The following is a 13,129-nucleotide window of genomic DNA, read 5'->3' as shown; positions in this document are numbered from 1 at the left end:
ACCAGGTTTTTTTATGGAAAAACCATATTCCATGTGGGGGTGTAGCTCAGTGGTAGAGCATTTGACTGCAGATCAAGAGGTCCCCAGTTCAACTCTGGATGCCCCCTTATTGCTTTCTTTGCGACATTACATATAGTGGTATCGGGTACCTTTTCTACCAGGTTTTTGTATGGAAAAGCATTTTTCCTTGAGGGGGTGTAGCTCAGTGGTAGAGCATTTGACTGCAGATCAAGAGGTCCCCAGTTCAACTCTGGGTACCCCCTTATTGCTTTCTTTGCGACAATACATATAGTGGTATCGGGTACTTTTTCTACCAGGTTTTTGTATGGAAAAACCACATTCCATGTGGGGGTGTAGCTCAGTGGTAGAGCATTTGACTGCAGATCAAGAGGTCCCCAGTTCAACTCTGGATGCCCCCTTATTGCTTTCTTTGCGACAATACATTAAGTGATATCAGGTACTTTTTCTACCAGTCGTTTGGATGGAAAAGTAATATTACATGTGGGGGTGTAGCTCAGTGGTAGAGCATTTGACTGCAGATCAAAGGGTCCCCGGTTTAACTCTGGATACCCCCTTATTGCTTTCTTTGCGACAATACATATAGGGGTATCACGTACTTTTTCTACCAGGTTTTTGTATGGAAGAACTTCATTCCATGTGGGGGTGTAGCTTAGTGGTAGAGCATTTGACTGCAGATCAAAAGGTCCTCAGTTCAACTCTGGATACCCCCTTTATGCATATACATCAAGTGATATCAGGTACTTTTTCTACCAGTCGTCTGTATGGAAAAGTAATATTACATGTGGGGGTGTAGTTCCGTGGTAGAGCATTTGACTGCAGATCAAGAGGTCCCCAGTTAAACTCTGGGTACCCCCTTATTGCTTTCTTTGCGACAACATATATAGGGGTATTGGGTACTTTTTCTACTAGGTTCTTGTATGGAAAAACCACATTCCATGTGGGGGTTTAGCTCAGTGGTAGAGCATTTGACTGCAGATCAAGAGGTCCCCAGTTCAACTCTGGATGCCCCATTATTGCTTTCTTTGAGTCAATACATTAAGTGATATCAGGTACTTTTTCTACCAGTTGTTTGGATGGAAAACTAACATTCCATGTGGGGGTGTAGCTCAGTGGTAGAGCATTTGACTGCAGATCAAGAGGTCCCCAGTTCAACTCTGGGTACCCCCTTATTGCTTTCTTTGCGACAATACATATAGGGGTATCGGGTGCTTTTTCTACCATTTGTTTGTATGGAAAAACAGTGTTCCTTGTGGGGGTGTAGCTCAGTGTTAGAGCATTTGACTGCAGATCAAAGGGTCCCCAGTTCAACTCTGAGTACCCCCTTATTGCTTTCTTTGCGACAATACATATAGGGGTATCGAGTACTTTTTCTACCAGGTTTTTGTATGGAAGAACCATATACCATGTGGGGGTGTAGCTCAGTGGTAGAGCATTTGACTGCAGTTCAAGAGGTCCCCAGTTCAACTCTGGATACACCCTTTTTGCGTCAATACATTGAGTGAGATCAGGTACTTTTTCTACCAGTCGTTTGTATGGAAAGGCAATATTCCTTGTGGGGGTGTAGCTCAGTGGTAGAGCATTTGACTGCAGATCAAGAGGTCCCCAGTTAAACTCTGGGTACCCCCTTATTGCTTTCTTTGCGACAACATATATAGGGGTATTGGGTACTTTTTCTACTAGGTTCTTGTATGGAAAAACCACATTCCATGTGGGGGTTTAGCTCAGTGGTAGAGCATTTAACTGCAGATCAAGAGGTCCCCAGTTCAACTCTGGATGCCCCATTATTGCTTTCTTTGAGTCAATACATTAAGTGATATCAGGTACTTTTTCTACCAGTTGTTTGGATGGAAAACTAACATTCCATGTGGGGGTGTAGCTCAGTGGTAGAGCATTTGACTGCAGATCAAGAGGTCCCCAGTTCAACTCTGGGTACCCCCTTATTGCTTTCTTTGCGACAATACATATAGGGGTATCGGGTGCTCTTTCTACCATTTGTTTGTATGGAAAAACAGTGTTCCTTGTGGGGGTGTAGCTCAGTGGTAGAGCATTTGACTGCAGATCAAGAGGTCCCCAGTTCAACTCTGGATGCCCCCTTATTGCTTTCTTTGCGACAATACATTAAGTGATATCAGGTACTTTTTCTACCAGTCGTTTGGATGGAAAAGTAATATTACATGTGGGGGTGTAGCTCAGTGGTAGGGCATTTGACTGCATATCAAGAGGTCCCCAGTTCAACTCTGGGTTTCCCCTTATTGCTTTCTTTGCGACAATACATATAGTGGTATCGGGTACTTTTTCTACCAGGTTTTTGTATGGAAAAACTATATTCCATGTGGGGGTGTAGCTCAGTGGTAGAGCATTTGACTGCAGATCAAAGGGTCCCCAATTCAACTCTGGGTACCCCCTTATTGCTTTTTTTGCGACAATACATATAGGGGTATCGGGTACTTTTTCTACCAGGTTTTTGTATGGAAAAACTATATTCCATGTGGGGGTGTAGCTCAGTGGTAGAGCATTTGACTGCAGATCAAGAGGTCCCCAGTTCAACTCTGGATGCCCCCTCATTGCTTTCTTTGCGTCAATACATTAAGTGATATCAGGTACTTTTTCTACCAGTCGTTTGGATGGAAAAGTAATATTACATATGGGGGTGTAGCTCAGTGGTAGAGAATTTGACTGCAGATCAAGAGGTCCCAAGTTCAACTCTGGGTACCCCCTTATTGCTTTCTTTGCGACAATACATATAGTGGTATCGGGTACTTTTTCTACCAGGTTTTTTTATGGAAAAACCATATTCCATGTGGGGGTGTAGCTCAGTGGTAGAGCATTTGACTGCAGATCAAGAGGTCCCCAGTTCAACTCTGGATGCCCCCTTATTGCTTTCTTTGCGACATTACATATAGTGGTATCGGGTACGTTTTCTACCAGGTTTTTGTATGGAAAAGCATTTTTTCTTGAGGGGGTGTAGCTCAGTGGTAGAGCATTTGACTGCAGATCAAAAGGTCCCCAGTTCAACTCTGGGTACCCCCTTATTGCTTTCTTTGCGACAATACATATAGTGGTATCGGGTACTTTTTCTACCAGGTTTTTGTATGGAAAAACCACATTCCATGTGGGGGTGTAGCTCAGTGGTAGAGCATTTGACTGCAGATCAAAAAGTCCCCAGTTCAACTCTGGATACCCCCTTTATGCGTCAATACATTAAGTGATATCAGGTACTTTTTCTACCAGTCGTCTGTATGGAAAGGCAATATTCCTTGTGGGGGTGTAGCTCAGTGGTAGAGCATTTGACTGCAGATCAAGAGGTCCCCAGTTAAACTCTGGGTACCCCCTTATTGCTTTCTTTGCGACAACATATATAGGGGTATTGGGTACTTTTTCTACTAGGTTCTTGTATGGAAAAACCACATTCCATGTGGGGGTTTAGCTCAGTGGTAGAGCATTTGACTGCATATCAAGAGGTCCCCAGTTCAACTCTGGATGCCCCCTCATTGCTTTCTTTGCGTCAATACATTAAGTGATATCAGGTACTTTTTCTACCAGTCGTTTGGATGGAAAAGTAATATTACATATGGGGGTGTAGCTCAGTGGTAGAGCATTTGACCGCAGATCAAGAGGTCCCCAGTTCAACTCTGGGTACCCCCTTATTGCTTTCTTTGCGACAATACATATAGTGGTATCGGGTACTTTTTCTACCAGGTTTTTGTATGGAAAAGCAATTTTTCTTGATGGGGTGTAGCTCAGTGGTAGAGCATTTGACTGCAGATCAAGAGGTCCCCAGTTCAACTCTGGATGCCCCCTTATTGCTTTCTTTGCGACAATACATTAAGTGATATCAGGTACTTTTTCTACCAGTCGTTTGGATGGAAAAGTAATATTACATGTGGGGGTGTAGCTCAGTGGTAGGGCATTTGACTGCATATCAAGAGGTCCCCAGTTCAACTCTGGGTTTCCCCTTATTGCTTTCTTTGCGACAATACATATAGTGGTATCGGGTACTTTTTCTACCAGGTTTTTGTATGGAAAAACTATATTCCATGTGGGGGTGTAGCTCAGTGGTAGAGCATTTGACTGCAGATCAAAGGGTCCCCAATTCAACTCTGGGTACCCCCTTATTGCTTTTTTTGCGACAATACATATAGGGGTATCGGGTACTTTTTCTACCAGGTTTTTGTATGGAAAAACTATATTCCATGTGGGGGTGTAGCTCAGTGGTAGAGCATTTGACTGCAGATCAAAGGGTCCCCGGTTTAACTCTGGATACCCCCTTATTGCTTTCTTTGCGACAATACATATAGGGGTATCACGTACTTTTTCTACCAGGTTTTTGTATGGAAGAACTTCATTCCATGTGGGGGTGTAGCTTAGTGGTAGAGCATTTGACTGCAGATCAAAAGGTCCTCAGTTCAACTCTGGATACCCCCTTTATGCATATACATCAAGTGATATCAGGTACTTTTTCTACCAGTCGTCTGTATGGAAAAGTAATATTACATGTGGGGGTGTAGTTCCGTGGTAGAGCATTTGACTGCAGATCAAGAGGTCCCCAGTTAAACTCTGGGTACCCCCTTATTGCTTTCTTTGCGACAACATATATAGGGGTATTGGGTACTTTTTCTACTAGGTTCTTGTATGGAAAAACCACATTCCATGTGGGGGTTTAGCTCAGTGGTAGAGCATTTGACTGCAGATCAAGAGGTCCCCAGTTCAACTCTGGATGCCCCATTATTGCTTTCTTTGAGTCAATACATTAAGTGATATCAGGTACTTTTTCTACCAGTTGTTTGGATGGAAAACTTACATTCCATGTGGGGGTGTAGCTCAGTGGTAGAGCATTTGACTGCAGATGAAGAGGTCCCCAGTTCAACTCTGGGTACCCCCTTATTGCTTTCTTTGCGACAATACATATAGGGGTATCGGGTGCTTTTTCTACCATTTGTTTGTATGGAAAAACAGTGTTCCTTGTGGGGGTGTAGCTCAGTGTTAGAGCATTTGACTGCAGATCAAAGGGTCCCCAGTTCAACTCTGAGTACCCCCTTATTGCTTTCTTTGCGACAATACATATAGGGGTATCGAGTACTTTTTCTACCAGGTTTTTGTATGGAAGAACCACATACCATGTGGGGGTGTAGCTCAGTGGTAGAGCATTTGACTGCAGTTCAAGAGGTCCCCAGTTCAACTCTGGATACACCCTTTTTGCGTCAATACATTGAGTGAGATCAGGTACTTTTTCTACCAGTCGTTTGTATGGAAAGGCAATATTCCTTGTGGGGGTGTAGCTCAGTGGTAGAGCATTTGACTGCAGATCAAGAGGTCCCCAGTTAAACTCTGGGTACCCCCTTATTGCTTTCTTTGCGACAACATATATAGGGGTATTGGGTACTTTTTCTACTAGGTTCTTGTATGGAAAAACCACATTCCATGTGGGGGTTTAGCTCAGTGGTAGAGCATTTGACTGCAGATCAAGAGGTCCCCAGTTCAACTCTGGATGCCCCCTCATTGCTTTCTTTGCGTCAATACATTAAGTGATATCAGGTACTTTTTCTACCAGTCGTTTGGATGGAAAAGTAATATTACATATGGGGGTGTAGCTCAGTGGTAGAGCATTTGACCGCAGATCAAGAGGTCCCCAGTTCAACTCTGGGTACCCCCTTATTGCTTTCTTTGCGACAATACATATAGTGGTATCGGGTACTTTTTCTACCAGGTTTTTGTATGGAAAAGCAATTTTTCTTGATGGGGTGTAGCTCAGTGGTAGAGCATTTGACTGCAGATCAAGAGGTCCCCAGTTCAACTCTGGGTACCCCCTTATTGCTTTCTTTGCGACAATACATATAGGGGTATCGGGTGCTTTTTCTACCATTTGTTTGTATGGAAAAACAGTGTTCCTTGTGGGGGTGTAGCTCAGTGGTAGAGCATTTGACTGCAGATCAAAGGGTCCCCAATTCAACTCTGAGTACCCCCTTATTGCTTTCTTTGCGACAATACATATGGGGTATCGGGTACTTTTTCTACCAGGTTTTTGTATGGAAGAACCGTATTCCATGTGGGGGTGTAGCTCAGTGGTAGAGCATTTGACTGCAGTTCAAGAGGTCCCCAGTTCAACTCTGCATACCCCCTTTTAGCGTCAATACATTGAGTGATATCAGGTACTTTTTCTACCAGTCTTTTGTATGGAAAAGCAATATTCCTTGTGGGGGTGTAGCTCAGTGGTAGAGCATTTGACTGCAGATCAAGAGGTCCCCAGTTCAACTCTGGGTACCCCCTTATTGCTTTCTTTGCGACATTACATATAGTGGTATCGGGTACTTTTTCTACCAGGTTTTTGTATGGAAAAGCAATTTTCCTTGAGGGGGTGTAGCTCAGTGGTAGAGCATTTGACTGCAGATCAAGAGGTCCCCAGTTCAACTCTGGGTACCCCCTTATTGCTTTCTTTGCGACAATATATATAAGGGTATTGGGTACTTTTTCTACTAGGTTTTTGTATGGAAAAACCACATTCCATGTGGGGGTTTAGCTCAGTGGTAGAGCATTTGACTGCAGATCAAGAGGTCCCCAGTTCAACTCTGGATGCCCCCTCATTGCTTTCTTTGCGTCAATACATTAAGTGATATCAGGTACTTTTTCTACCAGTCGTTTGGATGGAAAAGTAATATTACATATGGGGGTGTAGCTCAGTGGTAGAGAATTTGACTGCAGATCAAGAGGTCCCAAGTTCAACTCTGGGTACCCCCTTATTGCTTTCTTTGCGACAATACATATAGTGGTATCGGGTACTTTTTCTACCAGGTTTTTTTATGGAAAAACCATATTCCATGTGGGGGTGTAGCTCAGTGGTAGAGCATTTGACTGCAGATCAAGAGGTCCCCAGTTCAACTCTGGATGCCCCCTTATTGCTTTCTTTGCGACATTACATATAGTGGTATCGGGTACGTTTTCTACCAGGTTTTTGTATGGAAAAGCATTTTTTCTTGAGGGGGTGTAGCTCAGTGGTAGAGCATTTGACTGCAGATCAAAAGGTCCCCAGTTCAACTCTGGGTACCCCCTTATTGCTTTCTTTGCGACAATACATATAGTGGTATCGGGTACTTTTTCTACCAGGTTTTTGTATGGAAAAACCACATTCCATGTGGGGGTGTAGCTCAGTGGTAGAGCATTTGACTGCAGATCAAGAGGTCCCCAGTTCAACTCTGGATGCCCCCTTATTGCTTTCTTTGCGACAATACATTAAGTGATATCAGGTACTTTTTCTACCAGTCGTTTGGATGGAAAAGTAATATTACATGTGGGGGTGTAGCTCGGTGGTAGAGCATTTGACTGCAGATCAAGAGGTCCCCAGTTCAACTCTGGATGCCCCCTTATTGCTTTCTTTGCGACATTACATATAGTGGTATCGGGTACCTTTTCTACCAGGTTTTTGTATGGAAAAGCATTTTTCCTTGAGGGGGTGTAGCTCAGTGGTAGAGCATTTGACTGCAGATCAAGAGGTCCCCAGTTCAACTATGGGTACCCCCTTATTGCTTTCTTTGCGACAATACATATAGTGGTATCGGGTACTTTTTCTACCAGGTTTTTGTATGGAAAAACCACATTCCATGTGGGGGTGTAGCTCAGTGGTAGAGCATTTGACTGCAGATCAAGAGGTCCCCAGTTCAACTCTGGTTGCCCCCTTATTGCTTTCTTTGCGACAATACATTAAGTGATATCAGGTACTTTTTCTACCAGTCGTTTGGATGGAAAAGTAATATTACATGTGGGGGTGTAGCTCAGTGGTAGAGCATTTGACTGCAGATCAAAGGGTCCCCGGTTTAACTCTGGATACCCCCTTATTGCTTTCTTTGCGACAATACATATAGGGGTATCACGTACTTTTTCTACCAGGCTTTTGTATGGAAGAACTACATTCCATGTGGGGGTGTAGCTTAGTGGTAGAGCATTTGACTGCAGATCAAAAGGTCCTCAGTTACACTCTGGATACCCCCTTTATGCGTCAATACATCAAGTGATATCAGGTACTTTTTCTACCAGTCGTCTGTATGGAAAAGTAATATTACATGTGGGGGTTTAGCTCAGTGGTAGAGCATTTGACTGCAGATCAAGAGGTCCCCAGTTCAACTCTGGATGTCCCCTCATTGCTTTCTTTGCGTCAATACATTAAGTGATATCAGGTACTTTTTCTACCAGTTGTTTGTATGGAAAAGATATATTCGTTGTGAGGGTGTAGCTCAGTGGTAGAGCATTTGACTGCAGATCAAGAGGTCCCCAGTTCAACTCTGGGTACCCCCTTATTGCTTTCTTTGCGACAATACATATAGTGGTATCGGGTACTTTTTCTACCAGGTTTTTTTATGGAAAAACCATATTCCATGTGGGGGTGTAGCTCAGTGGTAGAGCGTTTGACTGCAGATCAAGAGGTCCCCAGTTCAACTCTGGATGCCCCCTTATTGCTTTCTTTGCGACATTACATATAGTGGTATCGGGTACCTTTTCTACCAGGTTTTTGTATGGAAAAGCATTTTTCCTTGAGGGGGTGTAGCTCAGTGGTAGAGCATTTGACTGCAGATCAAGAGGTCCCCAGTTCAACTCTGGGTACCCCCTTATTGCTTTCTTTGCGACAATACATATAGTGGTATCGGGTACTTTTTCTACCAGGTTTTTGTATGGAAAAACCACATTCCATGTGGGGGTGTAGCTCAGTGGTAGAGCATTTGACTGCAGATCAAGAGGTCCCCAGTTCAACTCTGGATGCCCCCTTATTGCTTTCTTTGCGACAATACATTAAGTGATATCAGGTACTTTTTCTACCAGTCGTTTGGATGGAAAAGTAATATTACATGTGGGGGTGTAGCTCAGTGGTAGAGCATTTGACTGCAGATCAAAGGGTCCCCGGTTTAACTCTGGATACCCCCTTATTGCTTTCTTTGCGACAATACATATAGGGGTATCACGTACTTTTTCTACCAGGTTTTTGTATGGAAGAACTTCATTCCATGTGGGGGTGTAGCTTAGTGGTAGAGCATTTGACTGCAGATCAAAAGGTCCTCAGTTCAACTCTGGATACCCCCTTTATGCATATACATCAAGTGATATCAGGTACTTTTTCTACCAGTCTTCTGTATGGAAAAGTAATATTACATGTGGGGGTGTAGTTCCGTGGTAGAGCATTTGACTGCAGATCAAGAGGTCCCCAGTTAAACTCTGGGTACCCCCTTATTGCTTTCTTTGCGACAACATATATAGGGGTATTGGGTACTTTTTCTACTAGGTTCTTGTATGGAAAAACCACATTCCATGTGGGGGTTTAGCTCAGTGGTAGAGCATTTGACTGCAGATCAAGAGGTCCCCAGTTCAACTCTGGATGCCCCATTATTGCTTTCTTTGAGTCAATACATTAAGTGATATCAGGTACTTTTTCTACCAGTTGTTTGGATGGAAAACTAACATTCCATGTGGGGGTGTAGCTCAGTGGTAGAGCATTTGACTGCAGATCAAGAGGTCCCCAGTTCAACTCTGGGTACCCCCTTATTGCTTTCTTTGCGACAATACATATAGGGGTATCGGGTGCTTTTTCTACCATTTGTTTGTATGGAAAAACAGTGTTCCTTGTGGGGGTGTAGCTCAGTGTTAGAGCATTTGACTGCAGATCAAAGGGTCCCCAGTTCAACTCTGAGTACCCCCTTATTGCTTTCTTTGCGACAATACATATAGGGGTATCGAGTACTTTTTCTACCAGGTTTTTGTATGGAAGAACCATATACCATGTGGGGGTGTAGCTCAGTGGTAGAGCATTTGACTGCAGTTCAAGAGGTCCCCAGTTCAACTCTGGATACACCCTTTTTGCGTCAATACATTGAGTGAGATCAGGTGCTTTTTCTACCATTTGTTTGTATGGAAAAACAGCGTTCCTTGTGGGGGTGTAGCTCAGTGTTAGAGCATTTGACTGCAGATCAAAGGGTCCCCAGTTCAACTCTGAGTACCCCCTTATTGCTTTCTTTGCGACAATACATATAGGGGTATCGAGTACTTTTTCTACCAGGTTTTTGTATGGAAGAACCATATACCATGTGGGGGTGTAGCTCAGTGGTAGAGCATTTGACTGCAGTTCAAGAGGTCCCCAGTTCAACTCTGGATACACCCTTTTTGCGTCAATACATTGAGTGAGATCAGGTACTTTTTCTACCAGTCGTTTGTATGGAAAGGCAATATTCCTTGTGGGGGTGTAGCTCAGTGGTAGAGCATTTGACTGCAGATCAAGAGGTCCCCAGTTCAACTCTGGGTACCCCCTTATTGCTTTCTTTGCGACAATACATATAGTGGTATCGGGTACTTTTTCTACCAGGTTTTTGTATGGAAAAGCAATTTTTCTTGTTGGGGTGTAGCTCAGTGGTAGAGCATTTGACTGCAGATCAAGAGGTCCCCAGTTCAACTCTGGATGCCCCCTTATTGCTTTCTTTGCGACAATACATTAAGTGATATCAGGTACTTTTTCTACCAGTCGTTTGGATGGAAAAGTAATATTACATGTGGGGGTGTAGCTCAGTGGTAGGGCATTTGACTGCATATCAAGAGGTCCCCAGTTCAACTCTGGGTTTCCCCTTATTGCTTTCTTTGCGACAATACATATAGTGGTATCGGGTACTTTTTCTACCAGGTTTTTGTATGGAAAAACTATATTCCATGTGGGGGTGTAGCTCAGTGGTAGAGCATTTGACTGCAGATCAAAGGGTCCCCAATTCAACTCTGGGTACCCCCTTATTGCTTTTTTTGCGACAATACATATAGGGGTATCGGGTACTTTTTCTACCAGGTTTTTGTATGGAAAAACTATATTCCATGTGGGGGTGTAGCTCAGTGGTAGAGCATTTGACTGCAAATCAAAGGGTCACCAGTTCAACTCTGGGTACCCTCTTATTGTTTTCTTTGCGACAATACATATAGGGGTATCGGGTACTTTTTCTACCATTTGTTTGAATGGAAAAACCACATTCCATGTGGGGGTGTAGCTCAGTGGTAGAGCATTTGACTGCAGATCAAGAGGTCCCCAGTTCAACTCTGGATACCCCCTTTATGCGTCAATACGATAAGTGATATCAGGTACTTTTTCTACCAGTCGTCTGTATGGAAAGACCACATTCCATGTGGGGGTGTAGCTCAGTGGTAGAGCATTTGACTGCAGATCAAGAGGTCCCCAGTTCAGCTCTGGGTACCCCCTTATTGCTTTCTTTGCGACAATATATATAAGGGTATTTGGTACTTTTTCTACTAGGTTTTTGTATGGAAAAACCACATTCCATGTGGGGGTTTAGCTCAGTGGTAGAGCATTTGACTGCAGATCAAGAGGTCCCCAGTTCAACTCTGGATGCCCCCTCATTGCTTTCTTTGCGACAATACATATAGTGGTATCGGGTACTTTTTCTACCAGGTTTTTGTATGGAAAAGCAATTTTTCTTGATGGGGTGTAGCTCAGTGGTAGAGCATTTGACTGCAGATCAAGAGGTCCCCAGTTCAACTCTGGATGCCCCCTTATTGCTTTCTTTGCGACAATACATTAAGTGATATCAGGTACTTTTTCTACCAAGTTTTTGTATGGAAAAGCAATTTTTCTTGATGGGGTGTAGCTCAGTGGTAGAGCATTTGACTGCAGATCAAGAGGTCCCCAGTTCAACTCTGGATGCCCCCTTATTGCTTTCTTTGCGACAATACATTAAGTGATATCAGGTACTTTTTCTACCAGTCGTTTGGATGGAAAAGTAATATTACATGTGGGGGTGTAGCTCAGTGGTAGGGCATTTGACTGCAGTTCAAGAGGTCCCCAGTTCAACTCTGGGTTTCCCCTTATTGCTTTCTTTGCGACAATACATATAGTGGTATCGGGTACTTTTTCTACCAGGTTTTTGTATGGAAAAACTATATTCCATGTGGGGGTGTAGCTCAGTGGTAGAGCATTTGACTGCAGATCAAAGGGTCCCCAATTCAACTGTGGGTACCCCCTTATTGCTTTTTTTGCGACAATACATATAGGGGTATCGGGTACTTTTTCTACCAGGTTTTTGTATGGAAAAACTATATTCCATGTGGGGGTGTAGCTCAGTGGTAGAGCATTTGACTGCAAATCAAAGGGTCACCAGTTCAACTCTGGGTACCCTCTTATTGTTTTCTTTGCGACAATACCTATAGGGGTATCGGGTACTTTTTCTACCATTTGTTTGAATGGAAAAACCACATTCCATGTGGGGGTGTAGCTCAGTGGTAGAGCATTTGACTGCAGATCAAGAGGTCCCCAGTTCAACTCTGGATACCCCCTTTATGCGTCAATACATTAAGTGATATCAGGTACTTTTTCTACCAGTCGTCTGTATGGAAAGACCACATTCCATGTGGGGGTGTAGCTCAGTGGTAGAGCATTTGACTGCAGATCAAGAGGTCCTCAAATCAACTCTGGGTACCCCCTTATTGCTTTCTTTGTGACAATATACATAAGGGTATTGGGTACTTTTTCTACTAGGTTTTTGTAGGGAAAAACCACATTCCATGTGGGGGTTTAGCTCAGTGGTAGAGCATTTGACTACAGATCAAGAGGTCCCCAGTTCAACTCTGGATGCCCCCTCATTGCTTTCTTTGCGTCAATACATTAAGTGATATCAGGTACTTTTTCTACCAGTCGTTTGGATAGAAAAGTAATATTACATATGGGGGTGTAGCTCAGTGGTAGAGCATTTGACTGCAGATCAAGAGGTCCCCAGTTCAACTCTGAGTACCCCCTTATTGCTTTCTTTGCGACAATACATATAAGGGTATCGGGTGCTTTTTCTACCATTTGTTTGTATGGAAAAACAGCGTTCCTTGTGGGGGTGTAGCTCAGTGGTAGAGCATTTGACTGCAGATCAAAGGGTCCCCAGTTCAACTCTGAGTACCCCCTTATTGCTTTCTTTGCGACAATACATATAGGGGTATAGGGTACTTTTTCTACCAGGTTTTTGTATGGAAGAACCGTATTCCATGTGGGGGTGTAGCTCAGTGGTAGAGCATTTGACTGCAGTTCAAGAGGTCCCCAGTTTAACTCTGGATACCCCCTTTTAGCGTCAATACATTGAGTGATATCAGGTAC

General features: G+C 43.5%; 19 non-coding genes across 19 annotated transcripts; all 19 read left to right on the top strand.

The window, feature by feature from the left end:
• The first annotated feature begins 191 nt into the window (after nucleotides 1–191).
• On the top strand, nucleotides 192–263 carry trnac-gca (transfer RNA cysteine (anticodon GCA)). Its single transcript has one exon. It is a non-coding gene; the product is annotated as a tRNA-Cys (tRNA).
• Nucleotides 264–1,116: 853 nt separating this feature from the next.
• trnac-gca (transfer RNA cysteine (anticodon GCA)) lies at nucleotides 1,117–1,188 on the top strand. Its single transcript has one exon. It is a non-coding gene; the product is annotated as a tRNA-Cys (tRNA).
• A 387-nt stretch (nucleotides 1,189–1,575) lies between these two features.
• On the top strand, nucleotides 1,576–1,647 carry trnac-gca (transfer RNA cysteine (anticodon GCA)). The gene has a single exon. It is a non-coding gene; the product is annotated as a tRNA-Cys (tRNA).
• Nucleotides 1,648–1,887: 240 nt separating this feature from the next.
• On the top strand, nucleotides 1,888–1,959 carry trnac-gca (transfer RNA cysteine (anticodon GCA)). The gene has a single exon. It is a non-coding gene; the product is annotated as a tRNA-Cys (tRNA).
• Nucleotides 1,960–2,979: 1,020 nt separating this feature from the next.
• trnac-gca (transfer RNA cysteine (anticodon GCA)) lies at nucleotides 2,980–3,051 on the top strand. Its single transcript has one exon. It is a non-coding gene; the product is annotated as a tRNA-Cys (tRNA).
• Nucleotides 3,052–3,282: 231 nt separating this feature from the next.
• Nucleotides 3,283–3,354, top strand: trnac-gca (transfer RNA cysteine (anticodon GCA)). The gene has a single exon. It is a non-coding gene; the product is annotated as a tRNA-Cys (tRNA).
• A 240-nt stretch (nucleotides 3,355–3,594) lies between these two features.
• On the top strand, nucleotides 3,595–3,666 carry trnac-gca (transfer RNA cysteine (anticodon GCA)). The gene has a single exon. It is a non-coding gene; the product is annotated as a tRNA-Cys (tRNA).
• Nucleotides 3,667–5,290: 1,624 nt separating this feature from the next.
• On the top strand, nucleotides 5,291–5,362 carry trnac-gca (transfer RNA cysteine (anticodon GCA)). The gene has a single exon. It is a non-coding gene; the product is annotated as a tRNA-Cys (tRNA).
• Nucleotides 5,363–5,602: 240 nt separating this feature from the next.
• On the top strand, nucleotides 5,603–5,674 carry trnac-gca (transfer RNA cysteine (anticodon GCA)). The gene has a single exon. It is a non-coding gene; the product is annotated as a tRNA-Cys (tRNA).
• A 542-nt stretch (nucleotides 5,675–6,216) lies between these two features.
• trnac-gca (transfer RNA cysteine (anticodon GCA)) lies at nucleotides 6,217–6,288 on the top strand. The gene has a single exon. It is a non-coding gene; the product is annotated as a tRNA-Cys (tRNA).
• An 84-nt stretch (nucleotides 6,289–6,372) lies between these two features.
• trnac-gca (transfer RNA cysteine (anticodon GCA)) lies at nucleotides 6,373–6,444 on the top strand. The gene has a single exon. It is a non-coding gene; the product is annotated as a tRNA-Cys (tRNA).
• Nucleotides 6,445–6,996: 552 nt separating this feature from the next.
• Nucleotides 6,997–7,068, top strand: trnac-gca (transfer RNA cysteine (anticodon GCA)). The gene has a single exon. It is a non-coding gene; the product is annotated as a tRNA-Cys (tRNA).
• A 1,323-nt stretch (nucleotides 7,069–8,391) lies between these two features.
• trnac-gca (transfer RNA cysteine (anticodon GCA)) lies at nucleotides 8,392–8,463 on the top strand. Its single transcript has one exon. It is a non-coding gene; the product is annotated as a tRNA-Cys (tRNA).
• An 84-nt stretch (nucleotides 8,464–8,547) lies between these two features.
• On the top strand, nucleotides 8,548–8,619 carry trnac-gca (transfer RNA cysteine (anticodon GCA)). The gene has a single exon. It is a non-coding gene; the product is annotated as a tRNA-Cys (tRNA).
• An 853-nt stretch (nucleotides 8,620–9,472) lies between these two features.
• On the top strand, nucleotides 9,473–9,544 carry trnac-gca (transfer RNA cysteine (anticodon GCA)). The gene has a single exon. It is a non-coding gene; the product is annotated as a tRNA-Cys (tRNA).
• A 690-nt stretch (nucleotides 9,545–10,234) lies between these two features.
• On the top strand, nucleotides 10,235–10,306 carry trnac-gca (transfer RNA cysteine (anticodon GCA)). The gene has a single exon. It is a non-coding gene; the product is annotated as a tRNA-Cys (tRNA).
• Nucleotides 10,307–11,014: 708 nt separating this feature from the next.
• Nucleotides 11,015–11,086, top strand: trnac-gca (transfer RNA cysteine (anticodon GCA)). Its single transcript has one exon. It is a non-coding gene; the product is annotated as a tRNA-Cys (tRNA).
• A 1,167-nt stretch (nucleotides 11,087–12,253) lies between these two features.
• Nucleotides 12,254–12,325, top strand: trnac-gca (transfer RNA cysteine (anticodon GCA)). Its single transcript has one exon. It is a non-coding gene; the product is annotated as a tRNA-Cys (tRNA).
• A 231-nt stretch (nucleotides 12,326–12,556) lies between these two features.
• On the top strand, nucleotides 12,557–12,628 carry trnac-aca (transfer RNA cysteine (anticodon ACA)). The gene has a single exon. It is a non-coding gene; the product is annotated as a tRNA-Cys (tRNA).
• The last annotated feature ends 501 nt before the right edge of the window (nucleotides 12,629–13,129 follow it).

Source organism: Urocampus carinirostris, chromosome 8 (assembly GCF_059441175.1).
Source record: "Urocampus carinirostris isolate Australia breed hairy pipefish chromosome 8, RoL_Ucar_1.0, whole genome shotgun sequence".
Classification (NCBI taxonomy): domain Eukaryota; kingdom Metazoa; phylum Chordata; class Actinopteri; order Syngnathiformes; family Syngnathidae; genus Urocampus; species Urocampus carinirostris.
This window is presented reverse-complemented; position numbering and strand designations above follow the sequence as displayed.